The sequence below is a fragment of the Brassica napus genome, assembly GCF_020379485.1.
Source record: "Brassica napus cultivar Da-Ae chromosome C3 unlocalized genomic scaffold, Da-Ae chrC03_Random_32, whole genome shotgun sequence".
In the NCBI taxonomy this organism is placed as follows: domain Eukaryota; kingdom Viridiplantae; phylum Streptophyta; class Magnoliopsida; order Brassicales; family Brassicaceae; genus Brassica; species Brassica napus.
Genome location: NW_026014202.1, coordinates 31,575 through 47,636, shown reverse-complemented (window position 1 = coordinate 47,636; position 16,062 = coordinate 31,575). Strand labels below are relative to the sequence as shown.

The following is a 16,062-nucleotide window of genomic DNA, read 5'->3' as shown; positions in this document are numbered from 1 at the left end:
TAAGTCAGAGTTGGCACGTGTATGATGACTGGCTTTGACACTCGCGAGCCTCCGTTGCTGAAGAAGATTACAAGAAATAAACAAAATAGGAAAAGGAAAAAAGAATTGACAAATGTATTAACAGTTATAAGCACAGTGATCACAATCTGATAATGAAGGATTCTTTACTATATATCTGCGATTACACATTTCAACAAATTATACATCCATGGTGAAAGAAAAAGTATGGTAAGTGATCTCAGGTGTCCTGTGGTTGTAGCCTTTGAGGCTGCAGAAGCTAGGGATGGTGCTGAAGAAGAAGAAGCAAGAGACGCTTGATCTAATGGCTTACTTTGAGAGTCAAAGAACTCATAGCCCATCTAGAAGAACAAGTAAACTAGTTCAGTTAGTATACCAAGCACACTGACCAATGTTCATATATATAGTTCATTTATATACTCACCCGATCAGACCAGCTGTTTCAGGTATAAGTGAAGCTTCCGGTGGCTCCTGCCTCTCCAGCGTTTGTCTATTAACAAACAAAACAAACAAAACTCAGTTATGTCCATTCCCAAACATCTCAAGGAAAGAGTTCGGTAGAGCTATTATTCCTTTACCTTCTCATAGTTCTGTTTCAGTATCTGAAGAAAGAAAACGTTCTACAGCCTGAAATGCCTTGGATCGAACCTCGCTATTAAGGAAAAACGAGAGAAAATGCTTTACGTTTTGTCCAAGTGACAATACTAGACAAAAAGAAGGAACGTCAAGCACTTAAATAAGGAACCGTCTTGATCAATGGTTAGCACAACAATATTTGGAAGAATCCTAGTGCTATCTCAGTGTCGTCATAAGTGGTACTAGTGGCACATAATGCAACAATACCTGCGTCAAGTAAAATCTGAGATGAGATGATGAAAGATGGAAACAAGATAACACCAGGAACATCCCAGACCGAGTGAAAAAGAACCAAAAACATCCTACATACTGCACCTCGAGCAGGTGGAAATGTATCACGCAAGGCACGCACGTTGTAAAAGCATTAATCAAAACTTCTTTTCCTTGTCGCATCAAATTTTCATGATTAAACACAAAAAAACAAAGCAACAAAAGAAACAACGAAGGTAGTGAAGACTAACCCCTTCATTCAGGTAGGTGGCAATATTCCCGAGTAATATAGTGGTATTGGTTCTAATTGCAGGCTCTTCATCCACCTGAAGATGATATAAATTTAAACCACAACGAATCATATATATGGGAAAGAAACTTGTCAAAGATATTGAGGTAGCCCCGTGGCAGATACAAAACCTGTATTTGAAAGGTATTTCAAGAGGGATCCAGAAAGTGTACGCTGAGAAAGCTGCAGCCACATAAAAGAAAGAGATATAAATATTAGATACAAATACAATTGGATTGTGGGGAAAAAAAAGTTGCAAGGGTTAAAGCTACCTTTGGAGCTAAAACGAGCATTGACTTAAGAGTCAGCTCTCGTAGAAAGGCAGGTGTCCGCAAATCTCAGTAGCAACATGAGGGTATACCTTTACAAAACTTACAGTACAGTGAGTGTAATGTTAAAAGCATGCAGCAAGACTGCGTTGCTGCCGAAACATCCATACTCAAAACACTTTTTAGGCCAAAGAAGATAAAATAACTTACTTGTTCATCAACAATTTGTCCGGACATTGATTCTCCAAATTGATCAACATGTTGCAAAAGAGAAAACTCTAATAGCTCGATCATTGGAAGCAAAAAGCTTGACTATTGTTGGCAGCACCTAACAGAGGAGGAACTTCAAGAATTAACAGAAATATATTCATATGCAATTGAGTTGTTTAGAGGATTTTAATAGAGACGTTGAACAACCTTGACTTTGAAATCTTCAGCTGATAACCATGAACCATCTTGAGTAAAGCAGTTAATGCAGGGGCAACAGCTGAACCAAATTCAAGGAAGAGGCTAATAAAGGAAGAATCTGCATCAACAACAAGGTTTAAGTCAAATACCAAAACGTAAAATCATAATACTCAAAAGGCCAAACTACTTTCTTACTACCCGGAATAATTCAGATTCACACCTTCTTAAGCACGATCTCGCGAGGAAGCTGTCAGCAACATTTGGTAGTTTACGGAAGAAAAGTGTCCTTTTCAACACTGTCTTTCAAGTTAAGAATATCCATAAAATGTATGGTGTCCACCAGCTTATTTTGGAAATACTCTGCATATGATAAGAATCAAGAGATGAGAGATTGTCAAGATAACTGAGAGATATAACACCGTTACAAACATGCAAAACCCCAGAGGAGAGGGTCAAAACAAAAATACAGAGAAAAAACAAGCCGAGAACTAAAAATAAACAATGTAAGTTACAATTTGTAACCAAGGACAGGAAGATTACCGCCATTTTCTAGAAGTTTTGAGGTGTTCAATCTGCGAGAAGGCATGGAACTTAGGAGTCGCTGATAATCTGGAAGCAGAGACTGTGAGAAAAGAAACATTCAAACTGAAATGAAAGCCAGCTCTTAGCAAATAAAGTCATACAAACTAATAAATCATCAAAACTTTGGGGAAAACACAGTATTTGAAGTTCCAAAGCCACATATTCAGGGGGAACTAGGATGACAGCCAAACCTTAGGAATGCCGACAGTGTTACGTAGCTCCTCTGTTTTTCCAAGCTTAGAGCCCGAGAAGAGTTCATAAATAAGACACCTTCAAAAGAGGAAAGAAAGGGCTTCAATGGAAAAATTGCAATCAAGTTGGCTAGCTATATTTTACATTTAAGTTCATGGAGGTCTTACCTAAGCCCCATGAATCAATGGCCCATGGCGGAGATTTTCTAATGGCAACCCAATCAGATTTCACCATTTCCATTGGCTTGTACTGTGTTCCCACTAGCCATTCAAATGGCTGAAACCAGAAAATAAGTTTAGAAAAGATAAAAGGGCAGCAACAAACTCTGGGAATATCCTATACTGGACAGAAACAAGGACTAACACCTGACCCTTGGTACTACAAATATACAAATATAAAAATTTAGTGAATGAAGTTAAAATTGACAAGCAAAAGAAGAGTACCAGCATAGGTCCACTGGCAGATTCATTGCTCCCATCAAACTCCGATAAGACATCAAAAGCATGGAGTTTCCAGTCCAAAGTTGGTGTCACAACAACACTAGCAGGACAAACATTTCATGCACCTGTTGAGACAATAGAATTATAGAAAGGAAGAAGACAAAAACATGAATGTGGTGAGAATTCAAAGTTTGCCATCACAAATTCCAGATGATATCTACCATAATTCCGAACAAGAAAATCATATTCTAAATAGTTGAAAAGTATAATGTTATAAGAAGTGAACACTCACAAGTTGCAGTCATTGTTCAGGAAGCTCACAGCTTTAGTTATCTGGTGTAGCCCCAAAGCAAAATATTCATCCCTAAAGCCAGATTTTCATAATCACAACAAAGTTTCAGACATGATCAAGATTACAATGTCAAGCATGATAAGGTCAAATGACAAAAAAGACAGATAAGACTGTGGCAAACTAAATAATTGGCCTATTCGCTGATGCTCAGAAGAAGAGTTCATACCTCTGAGTGGACTTCAAGCCTAGCTCCTTTATCTTATCTGACAGCGGCATAACAGGCTCAGTGACTATGTAGATCGTAACCTTGGAAGTAGACCCATCGTGAGTTTCAACCTCCGTGCTGTGAAGAAATGAAAGTATATTTGGATGCCTCACCTGCAAAAGGAATTACTAGGTGATAATCTAGCAGAGAGATGCAGAGGATAGTGACAAGAGGATAGAGAAATCCACTTAGTCCGACATTAAGATGAATCAACTGACCACATATATGTAAAAAAATGTTGGGCAAGGATGACAGAAACTAGATATATCATGCAAGTGTCATTTTGAAAATGGGAATTCTTAAGCGAGTATGGAAAAACTGATAATAAATTTCAGTGGTGCCTTCCTTCATATATCCATTACAGAGAAAGAAAAGGTAACACATAACTTCACTAGTCTGATGATGTAGAGTTTCAAGTGATTGAGTTAGAGTTCTTAGTGCTTGAGAGAAGGTACGGTAGCCTAGAAAATGTTAGAGAGAGTGATGAGAACTTACAGTACGAAGGCGCTTGACACCGTTTCGCCCAGCAGCCAAATGCCCATCTTGAGCATCGTTCCCAGAAAGAGAAAATATCGAAAACAGGAGACCCATCATCCTGAAGAAACCAACTTACAGGAGATGAGACTGTATCAAAATAACTTAACACCATTCAAAACTCAAACCCAAGAAGAGTTACAATTCTATTAGCCATGAGTCTAATCAAAGAGAACTAACTACTAGAGACAGCTACAAAGCTTTATGGATCACGCACGTTACATGGAAAAAGCAATCACGTTATATACCAAAGGTAACACTTAACAAAGCCCAAAGTTCCATCACAGAGCATATGAATCTGAGACCAAAGCAATCAACAGGGGAGAGAGAGAGAGAGAGAATGGAGATTGGACACCTTGGAGGTGCCACGAAAGTGATTCCAGGAGCCCCAAGCAGAAGGGTAAGGATCACCGATGTTGTAAGGCAGATCCTTGAGCCCCGTCCCAGATCCACCCACCACTCCTTTCAAAAACTTGAACATCTCTTCCGCACCTCCTCCTCTCAATCCAGAGCAATCGAAGAACGTTGCTGCTTTCCGATGGATCTATAAGGGGAATCAGAACGAAGAAAGGAAGCTCCTTTTTGCTTATGATTCTTCTCTTCAAGATGCAGCGTCATCTCATCTCCTGTAGATTTCTTCTTGCTCTTTAATTCGTCGGAGTTATGATCGGACCTGGACGGGGTGACTCTGTCGCCGTTTTCGTGTTCGTTTTTACAGTTCGTGCTGTTTATTTGTTCACAAGACGCCGTGGAGTTTATAGTTTCGTGCTGTTGGTTTTTATATGTGGACAGACCAATCTATATAGTCAGGATCAGCTCATGGATTGGGCCGCTAAATGTTTTCGCTCTTGTTACGTTATCTCTTGGACTCGATTTTGATTTGGTTTTCTAAGCTCAAACTATCTCCCTTATTTTCGTTTTTTTTTTTTTTTTTTTTTTTTTTATAACCGTAACGTGATCCCAAAGGCTTTCTAGACCCAAAGACTAATCACTACGAGGCTCGCAGAATCCGTGTTTCTTACCACTTAAGGCGTCTCGGATGACCAAGAGGAATCGAACCCAGAGCGGTACTCAAACTGTGAGCTCATTACCACTAGATCAAGACTACTTGGTTATTTTCGTTATTTCAATCTTCAGGCTTTTTGAATGATTAAAATATATCCATTAATAATCAAGGTTAACACGAGTGTTATGATGAGTTTAAACCCAAATGATAAACATAAAATGTATAATTGTATGTATGGGGTCGAATCCATATATATCGAGAAAACTAAACACTAAGGGAGATGTATTCAACTGAGAGTTTCAGGTGATTTGTATTAAAATGACAAATCCACTGTATTGAAACATGAATTTTAAAAACTCATTTAAAATCCACTGTTATTGAATTTGGCATTTCTTAAAGTACTCTGAAATCCACTGTTATTGAAAATATTTTAGTTGTGGAGTTTTAAAGTTTTTAGGTGATTTTAGGGTGTTTGGGTAGGATTTCTTAGTTAAAAAATTAAAACCCAAATCCCATAGTTTTAGGTGATATTCTAGAGAGTAGTTTAACAAAAATCACTTAAATCTCTTGCAACTTATTGAAATCATCTAAAACTCCATTAAAAATCAAATCACATCAAATGTTAAATTGAATACATCCCCCTAAAGAAGCGTGGTTATACTAATCTTCCACAACAAAATTGTTGTAGAAAGCTAGTCTACTTGTTTAAGAGTATGCTAAATTAAGCATGTTGCTTTCGTCTTCCTTTTTAAACTGTTTGGTCTTATAAGATCATGACTTGTATTTTTCTTTATCCATTGCAACTGAGACTACCCTTAAAAAAAAAAGGTTATAGAAGCTAATTTTTTCTATAAAATACATTATAGACATTAGAGAATTACCTCTTATTTGACTCTTTATTATATTTCAAAACAGCTGAATGTACACTTTGATAAACTCTAAAAATCACATGATCAAATATATATAACTGAAGATTATTCAAATATTTTTGATGTATCAAGTGCTAATTAGACTAAGACATGTTCCAGGCCTGAAGATTATATAAACTTCTAGTTTTTTTTCTGATCAAGATATAAACTTCTAGTTCTACATAGATGTTGTTAAGAAATTTACCAAAAGTAGCTATAGTTTGATTCAACGCCTTGAAACTTCTCAACTGATGTGTGTCCACTTAGAGAAAAAAGTGTTCAACCGTTTCAAGCTTTGAAATTTCAAGTCGTCGTCTAGACTTCTAAGAAAATCTTGAAGAAAGAAAAACAAACAATAAAATTAATTTGTTAAATCTTAGAAGACCATGACTTGGTCAATATTATTACCAGTTCGCTGCCGTGTGTTACAAAACACAACCAGCCCTGCTACGTCGACTATACCCGACCGGGTCAATGGGTTATCACTAGTTAGATCTTCGGTCGGGATCTTGCCAAACAATTTAATTGAAAAAAACAAAATAATTGTGGTTTCCTTATGTGGAATAGGCTAAAACGTTGTTGTTCTTGAATTTTGGACATACTTTGCTTGTAGATTAATTGAGTTCAGTTTAAAACAACCGGGCCTCGTAGTCTGGTGGTAAAGGAACCTCGGCTGAGGTGCCCGCCACCCGAGTTCGAGCCCCGGCCACGAGGGGATTTACATGGGTTCCCTCGCCCTCCAGACCACTTCGCGTAACCAGAGGCCCTTAAGTGGACGCTTAAAAATCCTGTAATGGCTTGGGCTTCGGCCCGGTGGGCTAGTCGATCACGCAAAGTGGTCGGATACTGGATTATCAAAAAAAAAAAAAAAAAAAAGCTAAAATAGGTCTGGCCATAAAATCTATAATCCGAAATCCGAACCGAACCCGAACTGAAAAATCTGATCCGTACCCGGTCCGAAATGTAAAAAATACCCAAATGGATCTTGTAAGGTGGTACAAAACATATCCGAACCCGAAGTGTTATTAACTGAATCCGAACGGGTAACCCGAAAAACCGAAAAATAAAAAAATCTGAAAAGATATCGATCCGAAAAAAACCGGTCCGAATGTCCAAACTAATATACAATGTAATTATATGAAACATGAATATATATTCAAATATTCAATTTCATATTTATTTTGATATGGTATCTAACAATAAATATTTAAATTTTAAATAACTACTTTAAATACTTAATTATATATAAATAAGTATATATTTCTTATGCTTGTTTTTTAATTTTAGATTTCATTTCGGGTATATCCGAACCGATCCGATATAACCCGAATCCAAATGATATATGGTTACTTTATGAGTTCTATGATGTGATACAAAACCGATCCGAACCTGATGTGTTATATCCGAACCTGACCCATACTTTCAAATTTACAAGAATGTGATCTAGAAGGTGTTATAAAAAAGAACCGAAATCCCAAAAACCTAATCCGAATGTGAACGGGTATCCGAACGCTCAGGCTTAAGCTAAAATAAGTAGTGCAAGATCACATCTACAACACTCCCACGGGATTCGAGCTTCTATTAAAACAAAATCATAATACGTGGAAATAATATATTTGAGTTTCGCTCCATGTAATTTATATAGTATTCCGGTAATATATGATATAGCTTTTTTTTTTATCAAAACATATGATATATATCTGTGACATTAGTGGGAAAACATTTCAAACTCGGGTGATATTTCAAAATATAAACACTGTAACATTAACCGTATATAAAAGAATTTTTTTGTGCAAAAAATGATGTCGTCTCAAGAAAACAACAATCACAATCTTTGAATAATCTGCATGTTAAGAATTTCAATAGAGTTGGAACCAACATCGAAGTTAACTGTTAGCAGTAACCGTTATTTATATTAGTCTATATATACATGCCCTAATATATGTGTTAACTCATACCCGAAAAAAAAACTTAAGTTACAAATGGAAGAGGTAATGTCAATTATCTTCCACGGAATGAAACTGGTTGATGAGCTTAAGTCAAGCTTACAGGAAAAGTCACCGGAATCTCTGTCCACCTCTCTCGACGAGATCACAAAGACATTGATGATGCAAAAGAGCGGTTGAGGATAGTCCTTGTGATCAGGAACTCGGAGACCGCAATGAACCAAGTCAAACCGGTGATCTCTTCTTGCTCAGACCGGATGCTAATGCAGATTGAACCGGATCTGATGCAGGAGTATTGGTTAAGGTATGGTGGGTCCACGTCATCTCATGGAACCGAAGCCGTGACTCAAAGGGCAGCTCATGGCTGTTGATGGTGACGGCGGAAGAAATTTGACGGCTACGGAAAGATCAGGTGGCTCCGGTAGCGGTTCCTCCACGCCAAGGCAACGTAGAAGGTAAAAAGTAGAAACATTGTAGTGTTTTTCTTTTGTGGTAGAAATGATATAAGTTTTTTAATACCGTAAAATAAATTACAATGAAACCAAGTGTTCGTTTCAAAAAAATACCACAACTTTGAAATGGTTTTAAAAAGGGTAATACTACAAAGGTTAGGTGTAGTGTTAGACTTTGTTTTAAAATCACTTTTGACTCTTTCGCAAGCTTTTAGAAATCATTCATTTTAAGGATATAAGGTATTCTAAAATCATTCATTCTAAAAAAACTCATTCATTCTTAGACCTAAAGTTCATGATATATTTAGAAATCTAGATGGCAGTTTTAGAAAATGAAATAGAAAAATACGGGATTTTTAAAAGTTGTCCATTTATAAATTGTGATATTGGATAAAATCATAAAACGCATCTATCATGTTTTTTTTTTTAATAAAAGAAGTTAGAGCAAGAACAAGTCTAGCTAAATCTTAAAAAAAATTCAGTAGACTAAATCTTTTAAGAATTCGATTCATGTTTAAACTTTCAAATAATTATATGTTATTTTGGAAAATTGTTAAATGAAAATAAAATATACTAAGATTCGATTCCAATGTGTGTACTAATGAGTACGTAGGAAAAACGAAGGAGAAGAACAAACGGTGTGGTGCCGGCGTTAAGGTCGGGAAACACAGATCTACCTCCTGATGATAACCATACTTGGCGTAAATACGGTCAAAAGGAAATTCTTCACTCTAAGTTTCCTAGGTAAATAAAACTTTACTAATAACCCAAGTTTAGTTGCAGACCAAAACGAATTCTAGAATAATACTTTTGATCGTCAACATGTTGATGAAACTATCAACGTCACAAAAAGGCGTTCCTTTAGTTAGTTAACTAACCAAGAAACACACATTTAGATCACATCAACATGTTGTAATCAGTCTCTTAATCACCAAGTTTATTAGAATGACCAAATAACCTTATTATTAGTTGAAAGTTGAAACTTTGATGTTATAAAGTAATATATCGTTCTTAGGTCTCGTTATCAAATCATACAAATCATTTTTTCTAAATTATTAAATAGCTATTTGCTTATCATATCATTGGAATAGGTTGAAAATGTCCTAATCATTTTTTTGAGCAACGAAAATGTCCTAATCATATATAAAGAAATTAAAAAATATATATACCTATTTAAATGATGTTCAGAGCGTACTATAGATGCACCCACCAAAAGTTATACAATTGTCCAGCCAAGAAGCAAGTCCAACGCCTCAACGACGATCCTTTCACCTTCAGAGTCACTTACCGTGGCTCACACACTTGCCACATCTACTCAACCGCTCCCACCGCTTCTGCTGCTGCCCCCACCGCTCCAATCACAACTACGGCCACAACTAGCCATCCCGTTGACTACGGTCCCTTCTTCGACATGGCGGAAGCTATGATGCTCGGTAGCGGCGGGATTGGGGACAACATGGATTCATATTTCCTTGGCAATGATCCACTCATCATCATCACTGTTACCGGAGGCAAGAAGACGGAGACGGAGACAAATAGAATACCAGAGACCGGAAGACGGAGACATATATATATGATTCATATATTATCTACAGAAAAGGACATGTTTAATTTAATTTATTAATTATTACACGTGATTCTAGTTTGGGATCTAATGGGAAACCAATTCTTTTTTAAATAGTTCGCTTTTTACAAAATTTGGAAGTGTTTTGTTACTAAATGGGGTTGTTAGGGTATTTAAATTATTTCCATAGTTTTCTTCTCATTCTCAATATAATTATTCAAATTAGCATATATTTTCAGGTGACAATAAAAATGACAAATTTACGCGTTAAAATAAAATGTAATTATTAGAAAAATCAATTGTTTTTAAGGTGCTGACAACATTTTTTTTTCAATGCCAGTGCTTCAAATTGATAAAAAAAAATAGTGATAGGGTTTTGATATTTCGTTTTAGTGACAAAATACTATTTACATAAAGATTTTAAGAACTTATTTATACCATGATATTTTTTAAAGGTCCCTATTCCATACAAATCTCTAAAGGAGCTCATTTCATCAAATTTTGTTTTTAGCAAAATCATTTCATTTTAGTTTAAAGAGATTTAATTGACTCTGAAATAGAACATGAAGTAAAATCAGAATTTCTGACGCAAAGAAAAGGGACAGTAATAATAATATCTCATAATATGTTGTGCACACTTTTTCAGTACAAGGAACATTTTCTTACAGAACTAATGCAGTATCTTTTTTTCTTAATAATAATGCAATATCATTATATTTAAAATAAATTAAAATTAGGGGCAAAATTTTATTTGTCAATATCTCACAAATTGGCATGAACTTGTTGGTGTTTCTTCCTTTTTGCTGTTGTCTTATTTTCAGACTAAAGAATCCAAATTAGTAAAATGGTCTGAACAGTGTCAAAATCAGCTATTCGAGTGGATGTTTTGGTCCCTCCACCATCACTATTCATCATGCATGGGCCTTTGTTTTGCCCTTGTGTTTATCATGTGCATTTGCTACGCCGACAGAGAAGACACTTTATCCTCTATTATTTTATAACAGTATAGTGTGACATGTAAAAGATGTTTAAGGTATTGAATGAAGGGCTTATTTGCCATCTAACCAATTTAAAAGTGAAATTAGGTAGATAACATTGATTTTGACATAACGAAGAATCTAACATTTACACCCAAAATTAGTCGGTTATATCATTTCTACTTATAGTTACCCGGTAAACATGGCATATCACAAATAATATATGGTGAAGAGTGACTTAAAACTATGTCATATGAAAGAAAAGAGTCATCCACGTTACACGTTTATTGACCACATACATGTACGTAGTGTTCCATTCCATATCGCCAAAATAGTATAGAAAGATGCAACAACATCCACAATCGTTAAATACTAAACACTATCCCAACCCCAATTCATAAATAAGAAACTCTAAACCCTAATTACTAAACTCTAAACTCTAGTTACTAAACTATAAACCCAAATATAAATCATAAACCCAAGTATAAACCATAAATCCAAATAGAATAGAACAAAATATATAGCATAGTACATATTGGTGAAATTATGAAACATATATAATTGCATGGAATAAGTTAATGTTGATCTCAACCATACCCTCACCTACTAAATACTAAGTCGTAAAACCTAATCATTAAACCCTAAACCCAATATAAACCAACTTTAATCACTAAACCCTACCCAAATATAAACCCTAACCCAAATATAAATCTTAAACCCAAATAGAATGGAAAAAAATGACATAGTATTTACTGGTGAAGTTAGTAAATGTCTATGATTGCATGGAAGAAGTTAATGGTGTCCCAACCATACCCTTTCACTTTCTAAATACTAAACCATAATCACTAAACCCTAACATAAATATAAATTCTAAACTCAAATATCAAAATATAAAAAGTACATAATATTATGTAATATTAAACTATATTATATTATTATGTAATATTAAACTATACAATATAGATCATAGAGCGAATTTTACAGGTTCAAAAATATGTAACGAAAACCTTAAAAAGTTAAAACTGTATTTTTAAACAAAATAGAACACTTTTTAGTAACCATCATATGGAATGAAACATAATAAAATAGTATATTAACATAATATATACAGTTCATCTTCTCCGATTAACTTTGTTGCAGACACCACTCGTCTTTGAAACTCTATTATCCACTATACTCCTTCACCATCAACATAGACAATACAATTTCATCAACGATCCCACAAATCTGAGAAGGAAAAGATGTTCGGATTGCTCTTTCTCGCTACTTCAATTGTAACACCGTCGTCTTGCAATAGATTTCAGAAGCGGAGGAGATGATGTCCCCTTTGCAACGCACTTCGAAAGGGAAAATAAACTATGTGAGGGTATCTGATTCTGTAATGGACACGAAGAATTTTGGAACCTAACATTATTAAAAAGAAATTGACTTGCAGTTTTTACCGATTGCAATCAAAGGTAATATGACAATATTATATAAAAAGCACAAGAAACAGTGAAAAGTAGGACAATTGACTAGTAAGTGAATTATATTTTTTGCGTTATACAGCCAAATTTCCGTCTTTTAGTTTAGTTTTTTGTTCTGAAACACACAAAAGAAAGACTCAATCATATAACGCAATCAAGTATATATCCGATCCAAGATTCATATATCTTATTAATTAATTATTTTACTGAACTATTTTTTTTTTAAAAAAACAATCTTTCTTAACTATCACACGTAAATAGTTTAATTTATGAACAATTTTTTAAAATATGTCGATAAAATCTAGCAAGTTTTTATCGATTATCTATGTTAAGTTTAAAATTTTCAAGGATCCGTACGTCACAGGAGTGACATAGATTTAGTTTTGTATAAAAGGGTTCGTGTACGGTTATGTTGTATTGTTGCGGCAAGCATTGATTAATGCCCTAATGTATAGGGTGATTGTTATGTAAGGGCAACAAAAAAAAAGACAAAACACGACAGTTGCGAGATGCATTTGTCTCTTTTTTTTTCCTTTTACCACCAAACATTCGTAGCCGCAATGTGAATGGATAAGTTTCTTTGCTCTCTTAATTTACGCAATATCATAAATATTAAAAATTATTGAATCCAACAATAGAAACACTAACAATCAAATAGGCAAAACAATGGTATAGTGGGAGCGTCGCAGTTGGATCTTGGCTTATATTCTAATTAAGTTTCATAGGCTATATATCCTTTAATCAAAAGTTGTATCACCTTACGGCCGACCTATGATTTATCCAAAATGAACTTGTGAGAAAGAAAAAAACTACTTTAGTCAAGAATCAGACTTACTATAACAAAGAAAATGAAACAATAGAAATGTCGAAACAGAATTATAACAAACATACATCAAAAATATTACATTCCACTAAACATATTCAAAGAGAGAGGAAGAGAAAAAATTATATAACCTAACTACAATATATTAATCAGGATTCGGATGTTCATATAGCACTTGTTCCTTCGTAAGAGCAGTAGGAATCAAATAAGGAGGAGAATTGATCGTTGTCAATGAAAGAGAATTGATAAGAAGTGGTAGTACTAGCTTCACCGTGATAGAAGTGATTCTGATGATGTTGACGATCATCAGACATCATCACGTCTGGCCAAACCAATGACAAATCACTATATGTGGAAGAACCCTCACAATAGTCATTATTCTGATCACCATTGTTATAATCCTCCTCCTTCACCATGCTTGCGCCTACTCCGATCAGGCTACTGATGTCGTTCCCTTGCTCTTGTATATATGGATCCACATGGTCCTGAGAAATGGTTGCTGCCAATTATTATTGTCCGAATCCAATACTATTTCGAGATCAAGAGGCTCGGTCTTTGCTTGTGTTTCGTCACTAACGTTACATGTATGGTGGCCAATGTAAGTGATTTGAAACAAAGAAGGGTCTTGCTCATGTTTCTGAACTTGCTTTGTTGCATTGCATCCTTGTGTTGGCTTGTGTGTGCATCTAAAGTAACTTCTGGAAACATTGAAATGTACAATGATTTAGACCACTGCAGAATTAACAAAGTACTAGATTCTAGATTAGATTGATAAATTCTTGGTTTGGGATGCTCGTTATAAGATGAAAATGATTTGACCATGTATATATGCATTATATATCTATCATGTATATGAGAGAGTAAGGACAAAGGACCTTGGGAACTTGGAGTTAAGAATCTGCTTTTGTCCATATTTCCTCCAAGCATATATATCTCATCAATTCTTCTAGCTTCCACAGTCCAAGTATGTGATCTCTTTCTGTAGATAGTTAAAAGTAAGAAATTTATTAATCAGTGTCTAAACCATTTTGGCAAATTAATATGTTCTTGTAATACAGATCCACCGTGAATAAGTATACTAATTACAAACACTAATTGAAACAAAAAAAATTGGTTAGTCCAATCCAATCAATCATACTCATACAATCTATATCACTATTCCATGATAAGAGAAACAGATCCAAGTCCAAGTACCATGTCATTAACCTTTACCACAATATATGATGGAATCCACAGACAAAATTAGCAACTTGTAATGAAAAGTTTTTTAAAATATTCACATAAAAATTAGATTAAATCATTAAACACGGATGAGAAAATATATAAAATGAATTCAACTTTTCACTTACTTTCTAGTGTAGCATCCTCTTTTACTTTTACCAACTCCAAGTCTCTTTCTACTATCGCCCGAATCTCCACCGTTGCAACTCACCGGAGTTGAATCATCGCCGCATGAAGTATTCCGTGAACCCTCAAGGACGACGGAGACGTTGGCGACTTGGTCAAAAGAATCAAGAACCGATATGGTTTTGTGGAAAGAATCCAAGATCTTACCCATGAGCTTATTTACTGGATCCGGATCTCCAGAGACAATACGAGTCTGATCGATGTGGTGACTAGATTGTTGACGAGAGAGGAGAAGCTGAAGCTGAGTAGCGGATTCGTAGCCTTCAACAAGTTGGTCCACAACGTTTCTCTTAACGGATTTGGTATTGTTACTATCTGAGTCCATATTTTTGGTACAAGAATATAATGTATATGTGATTTCTTTTAGGGTTTTTTGGTATGATGATTTGAACTTTGAAGATGAAAAAAATAATCAGAGGAAGATGCTTAAGAAAGAGAGGCGATAGAGAAAGAGAGATATATAAATGGTGTGGAGGGTATAATAGGAATATGATAAAACTTGCTTATGAATTATTTAGGGATTCAAGGGTATAATGGTAAAGAGACGGGTTATTTACACTCCCATTGGCTCACCAGAGCTCTGCTGATATCACGGTGATGAGTTGGGATGACGTCATCCATCACCTAGCTCGTTTAAGGGCTTTGGTGCCTGTTTTTTTTTTCACCTTGTCTCCTTTATTTTCTTTTTTTATCACCCCTTGTCTCCTTTATTTAATGCCATGAAAACTATCTCAAACAACTTGGTTAGGTTTAAAATGCTTACTCTTTAGTTTTGTTATGTTAAAATGTTAATATTTTATAACTTGACAATCAACTTGTTTTCATTGGCATGAAATCACTTTCAAGAGGATGTAAAAAAAAGGAGACATGTTGACAAGATAATATCAGGACCAACCACCAAAATCTTTATTTAGAGTTATTGAGTACGATAGTTTTCAACCGAAATAACTTTTGATGCTAGGGGATTTCCGTATGACCAATTATTGATATGTGTCATGACTCATATGTGTAGTGTCATGCATTTACAAAAGTAGAAGGATTCATTACAAAACCCACGAATATTCTCATGGTTTGAACCTTTAAATTTTGTAATGGATAGATTAACTACTAAAACTAAATGTTATAATACAAATATATCAGTTGTGGTAAGACCGCTTTCTTGGAGCAGCTCCAACGAGAGAATGTAAATGAGTTTCCTAAAAAAATGTAATAAAAATAAATAAAAACATAAAAGTTAGATGAATAGGACTAGAATCGAAGCTTAGAAAAGAGGGGTTTAGAGCTTTCGCATCGGTAGCGTCTCTTCCAAAGAGTATCTACCATACATAATATTAATTTATTTTAGTTTTGTTAATAAAATTTAAAACAAAATAAGTTG

General features: G+C 35.0%; 1 long non-coding RNA gene and 3 pseudogenes across 1 annotated transcript; 1 reads left to right on the top strand and 3 right to left on the bottom strand.

The window, feature by feature from the left end:
* Nucleotides 1-2,043: 2,043 nt before the first annotated feature.
* On the bottom strand, nucleotides 2,044-2,692 carry LOC125594685. Its single transcript, XR_007329951.1, has 3 exons — nucleotides 2,604-2,692; nucleotides 2,371-2,452; nucleotides 2,044-2,190 (listed from the first exon to the last, which is right to left on the bottom strand). It is a non-coding gene; the product is annotated as an uncharacterized LOC125594685 (long non-coding RNA).
* A 618-nt stretch (nucleotides 2,693-3,310) lies between these two features.
* LOC125594684 lies at nucleotides 3,311-4,752 on the bottom strand (annotated as a pseudogene).
* A 3,267-nt stretch (nucleotides 4,753-8,019) lies between these two features.
* On the top strand, nucleotides 8,020-9,986 carry LOC125594682 (annotated as a pseudogene).
* A 3,421-nt stretch (nucleotides 9,987-13,407) lies between these two features.
* LOC125594688 lies at nucleotides 13,408-15,085 on the bottom strand (annotated as a pseudogene).
* Nucleotides 15,086-16,062: the final 977 nt, after the last annotated feature.